Source organism: Thermobia domestica, chromosome 10 (genome assembly GCF_964235325.1).
Source record: "Thermobia domestica chromosome 10, izTheDome1.hap1.1, whole genome shotgun sequence".
In the NCBI taxonomy this organism is placed as follows: Eukaryota; Metazoa; Arthropoda; class Insecta; order Zygentoma; family Lepismatidae; genus Thermobia; species Thermobia domestica.
Genome location: NC_137463.1, coordinates 141,652,223 through 141,665,644, shown reverse-complemented (window position 1 = coordinate 141,665,644; position 13,422 = coordinate 141,652,223). Strand labels below are relative to the sequence as shown.

General features: G+C 35.0%; 1 protein-coding gene across 6 annotated transcripts in view; it reads right to left on the bottom strand.

Moving 5' to 3' along the window:
* The window catches only part of LOC145662754 (NF-X1-type zinc finger protein NFXL1-like), a 582,971-nt gene that overhangs the window by 421,782 nt on the left and 147,767 nt on the right, over positions 1-13,422 (bottom strand). The gene's annotated exons all lie outside the window — the stretch shown is intronic.

Here is a 13,422-nt window from a genome sequence, read left to right as displayed (position 1 = left end):
AGGTGGATGAAGAAGTTACTTTTACTTCAACAAGTTCTTCAAAACATACCCGAGCCACACATTTCCTTTATAGCGAGCGGTGACAGTCTGATATGTCTTCTAATTGAAGTTTAATTGGAGATTCTGACACTTCCTTTCCCCAACCCTGTAAACCATCTGAAAATTTTAATACAATTTGCCCTCATATTGAATTTAAAACCACCCCCTTCCCTGAAAAGCTATGGATCCCCGACATAAATTACTACGTACGTCGCTGATAACCAGTGTGCTAAAATGGCGTTTATACAAACAATGAATGCTGGAATTTTAAAATTAAAAATTAGTATGAGAAATTACTCAAAAAAATTAAAAAGTCCCAATTGATAATGTACAGATGTAGTAGATGAAGTTTGTCTACTTTTATCAATATATTTAAAAAAAGTTAAAAACATTGATAACTATGAAATAGATATAATTTGTAGCAAACAGATAGATAAGATCGACTTCGAGATTTGTAGCGGCTTCAGGATTTTAATTTTGAGTAGGCCAATTTTATTGTATTTTTTTAAATATAAAAATGTATAAGATTTGTTCCTTGGCTGTAAATATATGTTCTTTTTTAGACTTTATAGTTTTCAAAATTTTTGGGTAGGCACTGGCCTATCCGCTAAAGCTGTTTCAGTTCGTTTGGTTTGTTTAGGCTTACCGTCCTTACGTAACAGCGAGGTTATGAAGGATTGGACATATTACTTAAAGTGGCATCTGAACCATTACTCGGTTTCCAGCTGGGAGAAATTTTGTGGCTCATCGGGACCCCTTAATTACAAAGTGAAAATTAGATTCACCTAACACAGATGATTCGAGATATGTAAAAACGTCACTATGAAATTCACACGATTTGTGGCATCCTTTTTGTTTACCCAATTAAAAAACAAAAATACCTGGTTTAAGCCAGCCAACCCTGCTGCTGTACCAGTGCTAGATGTATACTTTTTACAAACCACATTTATTTACAGTAACATTTTTATGAAACATGTATTAATATTATTTTATTAACTTCAATAAAACTAAAGTTCAAAAGTATCAGCATCTTAACTTAGCTTTAAGTTCAAGTTTTTAGAGCATGAGCTAATACGTATTGCCAGCAGATTACAAGTCTGTATAATATGTTTTAGACCCAATACTTTACTCTTCACATTTATTCCCACAAGTAAAACGAAAAACATTGCATACTTGTATTTTTCAGGTAGGTACAGGGTATTAATGAAAACTCTAGTGTTAGTTTTGATTTTTTTAACAATTAACCTATTATCATCCCAAATTCATATTTTTCCAGGCGCTTTACAACAATGCTATTTGTTCCTGGAATGAATTTCAAACTTTTGAAATATGTACTTTTTGAAAAATTTTCATTTGGATTTTGAAAAACAATTCTGTATTAGCATATATGATGTACATCACAGAAAAGGGCATGAAAAATGCTGTAAAATGACACCTCAACCAACTCTCTAACTCAATTAGAAGAACCGCAATTCCCCCTTCGAAATACATTGAACATACTATTTTGGGCAATTTTTTGAAACTTTACATAGCTTAAACTACAATACCGGTTGATATATAAAGATGAAATTTGGTATTTTTCTTAGTCTAGATGAATGGTACCCCTGTGCAAAATTTCATGACAATCAGAGATGGTAAGGTAAATTTTGTCTTCAAATAGTGTTGATTTCACCTGGAACGGCTTTATAACGAAACTAGGAGCACTTTATCATTGGCTAAACCTTACCTCCAGTCTTACAAAAAACCTAAGACTGTTTAGTACCCTCGTTCGTATTCTCAGACAACTACGTCATATCTAAGTTTATGATTTCGATTTTGTCCTAAGTTCCTGCTATGATAATAGTGTACCTGAAGCTCATGAAGAGCTGTAGTAGTCAATTTAGCCTCTAGCCTCGACCATTCCGAACCAAGTTAAGACGCATCTAAATGTGCTGTCAACGAACTCAATCTCGATTTTGGTCAAAATCAGTAAACTATTACTGAAACTCAAAAGTTTATTAGGTGGTTTCTGATCTTGAGCAAACATGGCTATTTGTCCTAACAGTCCTCAATATAATTTAGTAAGCCACATATATAGGTCAATTACCTTCACTAGAATTTTGATTCAAAAGCTGAAGCAATTCTGGTAAGTATTAAAGTCGGTTTTTACCTCTGGTCTTAATTAGATTTCACATTTGAGCAGCCCTGTCATCAAGTCTTATACATCCAAGACTATTTAGTTTAATGTTTCTATGTTCAGGTTATTTTTCAAGCATGCATTTTTCGCCTTTCACTCTAATCAAGACTGGATTTTAGCTTTGATGCATCTTAGGAGAGCACACAAAGCTAATTTTGATTAAGTCTATTCTTTGCACATAAACTTTTATTGAAACGAAAAATTTATCACGTATTTAATGCCATTCATGGCAATTTAAATACCGAATCGCCACCAAAAAAATTTAGTTTGGATTTGTCTTTTCGAAGTTGAAAAAAATCTAAGCTGTAGCCTCGATTATTCTCAAACAAATTTAGTATCACTTATTATTCTTCATTAAAAATAATGTTAAGTTCACGGTGAAGCTTTTGGGTTTGCAGTTACTCAGTGCTAGCAATCACCTTTGATGGGTGGGACCCTGGTTCAATCCAAGGTAGCATAAAGTGGGTTTTGTGATGGATACACACTAGGTGCTTGGGTTTATTCAGGATTCTCCAGTTTCCTCACACCTTCATTTCACTATTTCATTCCTTGATCATCACGGTCTCCCTTATCTTCGGAACGTAACTGTGGGACGTTATAAATAAATAAATAAATAACGAATAGTCAAGTTGTTAACTAGAAAAGGTTTATATGATTCTCGGTCCCTGACCTTAATAAAACTTTATCTAATGGCTACTCCTTGTTTCGAGATCTTAACAGAACTTGTAACAGTATTTAATACCGGGAGTCCATAAAGTCCTGCAGGAAAGTAAAACTCTATAACTTGGAAACCCTTACGTTTAAGTGTATACATTTTTGGGGCTGGAAGAAGGGAAGTCTAAAGTTTTGTTCTGGCCACAATACTCGATGACGTTTGTGCTGGTAATCACGTGACTTAAGATGGCGTCTATTTTAAAAAAAGTACAATGTGTTTCGTGGTTTATGGAATTAAAATTTTGCGTTTCAGTGCGGAGAAAGTTCCAAACAACGTATGGGAAACACCCTCAGCAGAAACAAGTATCAAGAGGTGATACGAGAAGTTCAAAGAAACGGGAAGTGTGTCAGATTTACCACGCAGTGGAAGGCCAGGAACGAGTGACGATGTGATTCACACGTTGCAGGACAGCGTAGCCAGGAGTCCAATGAAGTCGCCTAAACGTAGGTCATTGAAACTGGGAATACCGAAGTCAACATTACACAAGATCGTACGCAGGAATTTTAAGGTCCGGCCCTATGTTAAAATTTGTACACGAGCTGATACAGGAAGACTGTGACATGAGAATGGAATTCTAAGAGTCAATGCTTACCCGCTTACAAGAAGATGGTGACCTTCTGTCTCGATTTCTGTTTTTAGATGAAGCCACATTTCATGTGTCGGGAAAAGTAAACAGGCACAACTGCCGAATTTGGGGGATGGAAAATCCACGTGAATTCGAGGAGCACAAGCGGGGTAGTTCCAAAGTCAATGTGTGGTGTGCTGTTTCAATGGACCACATTATCGGCCCGTTTTTCTTCGAGAAAGAGACGGTAAATGTAACAATTATCTGAACATGCTACAGACATTCCTTTTGCCAGAACTTACTAGGTTAGGCATTCTTAATGAGGTCCACATGCAACAGGGTGGGGCACCGACGCACTATGCTCTTCAAGTTCGACAGTTTCTTAACGAATAATTTAAAGAGAGATGCATTGACCGAAGAGGACCCACACCTTGGCCTCCAAGATCACCAGATTTGTCGCCTTGTGATTACTGGCTGTGGAGACACGTGAAAACCAAGGTGTATTCGCAGAAGCCAGCTAATCTGCACGATCTCAAGAACAAAGTAACTGATGTGATTCTGAACATTCCAGACGAGCACCGTCAACACACAATTCTTGGTTTCCCAAAAAGACCGCAAGTGTGTTTGGACGTGAATGGTGCACAATTGGAGGTTTGGCGATGAACCTTACCTAGCTGAAACAAAACTTTGAACCTTTCTGTAAGTACACCAAAAAGTATTTGTTAATACATTACGTAGTTTCCAAGTTATCGAGTTTTACTTTCCTGCAGAACTTTATGGACTCACTGTATAACAATTTAAATTTTCATATATATTCTTTTTTAGACATTTATCGTTTTAGATCCATCAATGACCTCCATATCAATATTAATTTAACTCTGTCAATTCGTTCTTTGGAAATAAATGTCTACGCCGTATCTTTAACCAAATTTGCCCTTGAGTTAATTTCCCTTGTATTTGTAATCTAAACAAAACTTAGTTCGTCACCTGAGTAGGTCACAATACAATTTTGATCGAAACCAGCCAAGCTATCTAAGAGAGGCATCCAAATTAAGTCTATTATACAACTGTTTCCAAATACGTCTCATCTAGTCACGATTTCTAAAATAACCTAACATTTACAAACCTCTCACGACAAGTGATACTTACTACACGTTAAAAAGAGAACATTTAAGTGCACAAAACCGAAAGTATTGTCAAATAAATATTGTTTATTTGTATTTGATTCTACCGATTGTTCAGTAGAGTAATTTTCATTTACGAATTGAATTGCTTCCTCTTTAAAGGGTGGAATTTCGTAAGCTGCTAATTTGTAATATTTTCAACAAAATAATATTAAAATTAATAGTTCAATAACACTACTTTTTTAATATGTCCAATATGCCAATAATTATTAATTTTCGAAACTAGATTTTATATTTCTGCACTGGTTTCCACAAAGTACAAACATTCCAGATTTCTAGGAAAATTTCCAAACTAACACTGTAATGTTACGTTCTTAAATTCTTTACTAACTCATCAATTTTTCTTGCATTTCACATTTTCATTACTGTATTTCCAGAATATCTCCAGTGTGATAGTTTAAACAGATTTCATCAAACAATCTCGAATTATCAAGTACGTTTCCTACATCTTAATGAATTCATCCTACATGATGAATTGAAATCTGGTCACTAACGTCTTAATAAAAGTGTGGTACTTGTAAAGTTATCTGTATAAAGTATTACACAAAGATCTTTTTCTTCTGACGCCAAACAAATAGTAAAATGTATCATTAATTATGTATTAGTATCCTCAAATAAATTATAACACTAGCAGCTTGATCTGCATTACATACAGTATGAGAGATTTGTCTTACTCACGAGCTATTACTTTCGTACATTAAACTGTCATAATGCTATAAATTTTGAAAATTTTCCCGCAAAATATCTTTGGAAAAGAATTTAACGAAAATTGGTTTACAACTTCCAACAGTTTCTCTATGTATTAGATCCTATTTCATACACCTATAAATTTCTAAATATTACTGTGTGACTTGGTTTTGTGTCTGCAAAAACACAAATCAGCTACTTATCCGATTTCCTTCTCCTACTGTGAAAATACCGAGAATAGGTCTCCTAAAGGCAATTAATAAGTAGTTTTTGGGAGTTTAATCTTGGAAACACAAACACAAAGTTTAATCTTCGAAAGCTTGGCAAATATTGATCGAAAAAGTTCGAAATACCGTTATGTCTAGTTATGGAAAAAGTATAAAACTGAAGTTTAATGAATAATTACAAAAATCTTAATCTTTGAGAAAGATTGGTTGGTCGATTTGGAGTTTAGTGTCCTGTTCAGCACTGAAGCTATATGAGATATGGACCTACAACTTAACATGGGATCCGAACAACATGAGTTTCACCGGGAATCGAATATGGTCTCCCGTGACGAAGTATCTTCGGAAAAGATTTGTATGTCAACTAACTCTATTGATTTAACGTTAACAGGACTAACCAGTTTAAACAGATCAATGGTATTAATCTGGCAGCAGAAGTTGTCACATAGAATATGTGAGCGTTGTATCAATAGTCCACCATAATCAGTGACACATACATTACGAATATAAGTATAGCATCACTAGTGCATTCTGACCCTAGGAGAGCCAGGGGGGGGACTGAGAGGCATTTTTTCTTTACATTTTGTAACATTTTTAATCCGATAAAAAAATATGAAAAGATTGATGTCAGGCTTCCATTCGTCATAAAACGTACTTGCTCAGTTTTTAGTGTTTCGTTTTTTTCTATTTATAAATGAACAAAACATTGTGTGCCTCAGAGGCCTCCTCCTTGGTAGTACTAAGGGGCTATTCAGCGGATACGTTAACTGTTACATTCGAGTGTTTCGGCTATTTATTTTATTTTTCATTTTTAAAAAAATTGATATTACATCAGGCAAGGTCACCCTTTTGAAATTATTATGATGCAGTGTTGCCAACTACACATTATAAATATATTTCTTCTGAGTATGTCAATTTATATTATAATCTCTCTCTCTTTTACACACATTATATATATATATATATATATATATATATATATATATATATATATATAAGATGTACAATTTATTTGGATCATCCGTGATAACGGAGGAACCAAAAGAGGGAGAAAAGCATAACTTTGCGTGAAGCAACTACAAGGAGGGGGACATCGTTTTACATATTACCACCACCCACTTGAACAGTGTTACTATTCCAGTATAAGTTATATATTTTTCAAATGGCACTACGTCAGATTATTACATATTTTAAATCAACATGTTAAACGAAAACTTAAAATACCACATTTATTATTCAGTGTTGTAAACTAAGGATGTTATAATATCACAAACATCCAAAGTTTGGAAGCCTCTATCACACATACAGTTCACTGGAGATGGACAAGACACTGCACCGGATTAAAACTAATATTTTTCAAAAGTCTTTATTTCGAAAAAAAATGCTTAGGTAAGTATCATATCTGGTTGCTTGTGTGGTTTGCAATGGATGTGTAAATTGTTTTGCCGTTTACAGCACTTCGATATCAAAAACCGTTCCGGAGATATGATGACATTGCTGAAATTTGCAATACTGCTTAAATCATGTAATTGCAAGGACTGTTGTATTTACACTAGGGATGGCCAATTCCGGAATTTTTACTTTCCGGAATCCGGAAAGTAAAATCGGAAAATTCCGGAATTCGGAAAAATTCCGGATTTCGGAAAAATTCCGGAATTCAGAAAAATTCCGGATTTCGGGAAAATTCCGGAATTCAGAAAAATTCCGGATTTCGGAAAAATTCCGGAATTCAGAAAAATTCCGGAATTCGGAAAATTCCGGATTTCGGAAAAATTCCGGATTTCGGAAAAATTCCGGAATTCAGAAAAATTCCGGATTTCGGAAAAATTCCGGAATTCAGAAAAATTCCGGAATTCGGAAAAAATCCGGATTTCGGAAAAATTCCGGAATTCAGAAAAATTCCGGAATTCGGAAAAATTATTTTTTCTTTTTGTAATCCTAAGAATTTTGTTCAAATGCAAACGAACAAATTTCCTTTTTGTAATCCTAAGAATGTATGATGCAAGTTAAGCTGAAACTTACATCCTAAAGTATACACTACTCAATCTTCCCATGGTTAATGAGATGTAGTCCAAAAGTACGATGCACTCCTAATATTTAATTTTTGTTTTACTGTGATATTGTCCAGAGGTAATACATATATCACACTGAGATAAACAACTTGACAGAATGAAGATATCATACGTAGTTTTCCAGAAAATCGTGAGAAACGAATTTTTATGAAGTTAAAATATGCGTCGCTTGTTGCCAGTGTGATGCAATTGATAACTTTTATGCTGGAATAGTCTTATTATTATTATTATTATTATTATTATTATTATTATTATTATTATTATTATTATTATTATTATTATTAATCGTTATATGAACCGTTAAGTAGTAGATTTTATCTGTTGTTTTTTGATATCTTCTAACAGTAATAACAAACTGCTTGTAAATACGCAATGATTATCAAGGACAATGGCATATTAATGTAAGGACTACTCTGCAGACTAGCAATAAACAATAAACAATAAACAATAACAGATAAACAATAGTTCAAAAAAAAAAGTAACTAACTTGGGCACGTCAGAATGTTCGCGAGAATATAGGGACCCATTGAGACTATACGTGGTGTAATTATTACTCAAAGGGCCGTACAATGGAGGCATTAACGTTAATGTTAATGGTACTAATGAGCACTTACTTGCTCTAACGGTTAACCTCATTTTTGAGATGATTCTTAGAAGTGGGCGTGTTGGCATGCAGTTAGAAGACATATCCATTATTTAAAAAGCACACGTTATCTGTGGAGTGCTAACGATTTGCGTCACTATCGAACACTAACATAGCACTAGCGACGTTTAAAGTCGAAATTGGAGTCTGACATAAGTGGCTTGTCAACTTCACGGACATTATATTTCCCTTGAATGCGAGAATTTTGCGCCCAGGAAATTTGCGCCCTACCACAAAAATAGGAAAAAATGCGCTCGCAATATATTTGCATTGGGATGTTTGCGCCCTACCGCAAAAAGAGGGGAAAATGCGCCGGCTATATATTTGCACTGGGATGTTAGCGCCCTACAATTCAACTTATTTTTGTACTGTGTAAAGTAACTTCCACTCACACTTGAACTAGGCTTGCCTCTCATCGTCTCAGTGAGTTACTTCATCCGTTATAATATTCCGAACAAATGAAATAAAAATACAATTTTAGTTCACTGAAGGGCAATCCATACAAATACAATTTTTCATTATACTACAAAATTTACAATAAAAGTATAAATGACTGATATATAATTATTTATTAATATAATCAAAGAGTATAATTTAATCTACAAAAGGCTGTTTGGCTCTACCCAGATATCTCTGTTCACAATCCTTGCGAGTTGTTTGGCTTTTTAGGACACAAAATATAGAAAAGAAAATGTAAAGTGAATGTAAAATCAGTTCAGTAATATTATCAAGAAAACTATGTACAGTGTGTTTACTTGCTGGAATTACACTTTAAACACACAATTGCGTTCAGTCGTTCTTTCAGAAAAAATGTTCCGGGGGGCACACTTAGTATTCCGGAGGGGGTCACTGCTGGTACTATTCTATTTATTATTATATTATAGACGTATTATTTTGGTCTCCTCCGAGGGGGCACTTTGAGAGCTCTGGGGAGGCCAGTGTTCCCCCAAAATCATCTCTGGAAGAAGCAGTGATTGCGTTGATCCGTTGTGTTCTTTTGGCTTATATTGAAGTTTATTCTCCCCTTATATAGCCACAATGAAAATAAATCACAAATGGCATGGTTCTGGGGGGAGGATTGTTTATGCTGTAATGTCAGCCCTTCCGAGCAAATGCGTAAGCTCGAATAGGTTCTTTTATTTCGCAGGGCTCAAACTTCCCGGTGGAGGTACATTGCAGGCGCAATTTTCCTTGTTCTTGAGGTAGGGCGCAAATTTCCCAGACGCAAAATTCTCGACACCGTTCGAATGACCTCGGAAGACTATATCTTTTTCAATACTTTTTTATAATTTTTTACTCGAGATATCTTCATAGCTTCTTATTAAAATACTTACTAATATATCCTCATTTTATTGTCCTAACCAATCAATATGGGTATGTTGTCAGTAAAATATTTAGATTGATCGAGCCTCTGGTGTGTAACCACAGTATTTCATATCATCCCTCCATTAGAAATCTTGGCTAAACGAACCAATATATGTTGCCAATAAAATAATTTAGAATGATTGAGCCCCTGGTAAATAACCACAGTATTTCGTGACAGACCCCCCCTTCCTATTACCATATTCTAGCTACGTGCCTGACTCAGCTAATTCTCTACATTCTTTACCAAGCACACATTTTCTAAAGCGGAAAATGCTCTCTAAATACCTAAGCTCATTATTTTCAGCAGATGCACAAATTGGGTAACATTCTATCTACATGAATGTTATATATGTCGATTACTGGAAACCGTTTCTTGCTATCTATTACCATATTTACTATATAATGATTAACGTTAAAACCGGAAATGGTTGATTTGTACCGCTTCCGGTTTGAATATTACATTCATCAGGGAACTCGATTCTTAACTATTGACTCTGTACATCGTGGCCAAAATTGATGGTAATCCATCAGATAGTACTTGAGACTGTTTGTTTCACTGACGGACAGAACGAATATATGGCTATAGAGTTTTGATAAACTAAATTCGTTAATGAGTGATGATGGAACAAATATAAGAAAGGGAACCAAGAGTAGGCCTACCACCGGAAAAATTTTCGAACACAAAATTAGCCATCGAAAACCCACATGTCCTGGGTTAGAATACCATAGATGAAAACTCTACCACTGAGTCATCAATCACCCGCTTATTAGTTTTATTAATTATTATATTAATATAAATTAATGAATGCCTGCTTATGTTAATTATTGAACAATTACATTGTATACTTCGTAAAGTCAAAAATTATAAATTTGTATTTACTGTACATACAGTGAGCGCAGAAAGTGTTCGTACACCTATGCTATTGAAACGAGAATGCTTGCGAAAAAGAAACAGAAAATTTAAGAAGTGTAATAACACACACAATATGAATAATGAAAACTAAGCTTTATGAATATACCAATAAAGAACAAAAAGACAAGTTTAATGGTCAGAAAGTAAATAAATTCCGTAGAAAGTGTATAGAGTAGACGCAAAAAGAGATCGTACACCTGACGTACGAATACGAAACAAAGATACCACAACTGGGGTTCACTAGTATTCACCTGATTATACACCTCTGTTTATAGCATGACGAATAACAGAATGAGTTTAGTTGTGAATAAGAGTGAAAAAACTGCACGGTGGGCTGTAAAACTGGGAAGCAACCGAACAGAAACAAATGAGGAGACAAGAAAAGTAATTATTAAATTGCATAAGAAGGGTAAATCTTTGAGAAAAATAGCAAACCTTGCAGACAGACCTCGTTCAACAGTACAAACAATAATTGCGATGTATAATGTTTCTATCACTGTGCGAAAAAAAACAAACAAAAAAACTGGAAGACCAAGAGTGTTGAGTGAACAAGATAAACGTTACATTATTAGGGAAAGAAAAAAGGTTCCGAAAAGTAGTGCTGTGCAACTGGCAACGGATCTGGAAACACGCGGTGTTAAAGTATCAGCCAGTACAGTGCGGAATATTTGCAGGGTATCATGCTCGGATAGCCAGGAAAATGTTATGGGTGAACAAGACAAATCGTATAATGAGACTAAAGTTTGAAAAAGAGTATAAAGATAAGGGATCAGGCTTCTTTCTGGAATAGGGTCATATTTTCGGACGAAAGTAAATTTAATCTTATCGAATCCAATGGGAGGCGTATGGTATGACGCAAGGTGAATACAGAGATGAATCCTCAAAATCTCGTCCCTAAAGTAAGACACGGAGGAGGGTCCGTGCTCGTCTGGGGTTGTATGAGTGCCTCAGGAGTGGGTCGTCTCCACTTTATCGATGGAGTGATGATCCACAAAGTGTATATTAACATATTAAAGGAAAATCTCCATACTAGTGCGCAGAAAACAATTTATTGTTCAGCAAGGCAACAACTCCAAACATACAGTGGAAAATACTCGATTGTGGCTACTCTATAATACCTTGAAACAGCTTTGCACACCTCCCCAATCCCCAGACATGAACCCCATAGAACATCTATGGTCTGTTCTGGTGACAAGAATCAGAAGGCACAGCTTCTCTACTAAAGAAGGCCTGAGAAAAGCTATTCAAGAAGAATGGGACATATTCAGTCCCGAAGCTACTAACTAACTAACTAACTCTATGGCCTATGGAACCCGGAGGTTCAATGCCGCGTTCACAAAAGCTCTCCACTGACTTCTATAGTCCCGAAGCTACAGAACTACGAACTACTACAGGTGAAATCAATGCCACGAAGACTACAGACAATCATTAACGCACAGGGTAATCCCACAAAATAATAAATAACGTAATATACTTTATAAGCATTAATTCAATCATAAGTGTACGGTGACTTTTTGCGTTTACAAAAAAAGGAATTCTCTCTTCTGAGCAAAACAGTGATTGTCTTTGTTTGGCCTTTCTCTTGTATATAGAAATAAAATGTATGAATGTGTAGTCTTAATTCTGGTTATATATATATTTTCCACCTCCTGTTCTCATGCTAGCTGTTTTCAATATAAAGTATGCATGGTGTACGAGCACTTTCTGCGCTCACTGTATTTATGTTGACAATAAGCGAATATTATTAGAATATTTGTTGAGATTTCTTTTCCTTCACTGCCTTTCGCCTGATTAAAAAGTAGTTTGCAGTGCTTTGGAGCAGCTGCAGGTGGGAACGCGATAATGTTTGAGACATACCGGCGACTTTTTTGTGTGTGAAAATAAGACCTTTTCATAAAGCAGTAAATAACTGCAGTAGCAATTGTCTACGTAAATGATAAAGACATATCCAACTACAAGAAACTAATACAGTATATATATTCATTATTGTGTTTCTCTTTTAACAGCTACTAGCTAGGGATGGCCAATTCCAGAATTTTTACTTTCCGGAATCCGGAAAGTAAAATCGGAAAAATTCCGGATCTCGGAAAAATTCCGATTTTTTCTAAATTCCGGATTTTTTCCGAATGTCGGAATTTTTCTGAATTCCGGAATTTTTCCGAAATCCGGAATTTTTCCGAATTTCGGATTTTTTCTGAATTCCGGAATTTTTCCGAAATCCGGAATTTTTCTGAATTCCGGAATTTTTCCGAAATCCGGATTTTTTCTGAATTCCGGAATTTTTCTGAATTCCGGATTCCGGAAAATTTTGGCCATCCCTAATTTACACCTACTAAAATTATTCCTGCAATGTTATAAAAGAGAAGGAAAAGAACAGTCAGTTTACATATTGTCCAGAAATATGCAATTTTCAGCAGTGTGGCCAACTTTATCAATGTTTATCATATCTCCGGAACGGTTTAAAATATTGAAGTGCTGTAAACAACAAAATAATTTATCTGCCAATTGCGAACTACACAAGTATTAGATATGATACTTAACTAGGATGTTTTCGAATTAAAACCTTCCAAAAAAAATCAAATTTTCAAACCCTTGTAACTTCGTTGGTATTCATTCAAAACAAGCCATACCGTGACCATATTATCCAACGCTAAGGTACTTCCCATGTTCATTATCTTGTCCATCTCCTTGTGCTGTATGTGTGATAGAGGTTACTAAATTTTGGATGTTTGTGATACTATAACATCCTTAGTTTGCAACACTGAATAATAAATGTGATATTTTAAGTTTTCGTTTAAATGCTGATTTGAAATATGTAATAATCTGACGATGTGCCATT